Source organism: Nematolebias whitei, chromosome 1, assembly GCF_014905685.2.
Source record: "Nematolebias whitei isolate Nwh7 chromosome 1, NemWhi1, whole genome shotgun sequence".
Lineage (NCBI taxonomy): Eukaryota > Metazoa > Chordata > Actinopteri > Cyprinodontiformes > Rivulidae > Nematolebias > Nematolebias whitei.
Genome location: NC_056498.1, coordinates 43,064,659 through 43,065,218, shown reverse-complemented (window position 1 = coordinate 43,065,218; position 560 = coordinate 43,064,659).

Below are 560 nucleotides of genomic sequence, written 5' to 3'. Positions count from 1 at the left end.
AAAGGCTGTTTTCCAAGTGTCTGGGATGGAGTTTTGTCTTATGGAGAGATTGAAGATGTGGGTCACAGGGACTGTGATGATATGAGCAGCCAGCCTTAAGAAATAAGGTGGAAGTTCATCTGGACCTGCAGATTTTTTAGGATCAAGATCTTTTAACAGTTTATTGACCTCACTGACTGAGAATGGAGAAAAAGAGAAGGTGTGATTAACTGAGGATTGACTTGTAGGAGGGATTTGATTTGTAGAAGTTTGGTTATTAAGGGAAGTGGCTGATCTTCCATTAGTAACTGTGTCAAATAAAGAACCAGAAGCAACAAAATGTTTGTTGAAACAGTTCAGGATCTCGTGCTTATTTGACACAGGAACAGAGTTAACGAGAAGTTGTGATGTGAGGTCAGATGATTGGGGGGTGCCTGAGAGAGATTTAATTGTTTTCCAGAATCTGTTAGGGTCATTTAGATTTTTGGAAGTCTGAGATAAGAAATAGTTTCGTTTTGCTGCTTTGACAGCAGTTGTGCATTTATTCCTCATCTGTCGAAAACTCAACCAATCAGTGTCTG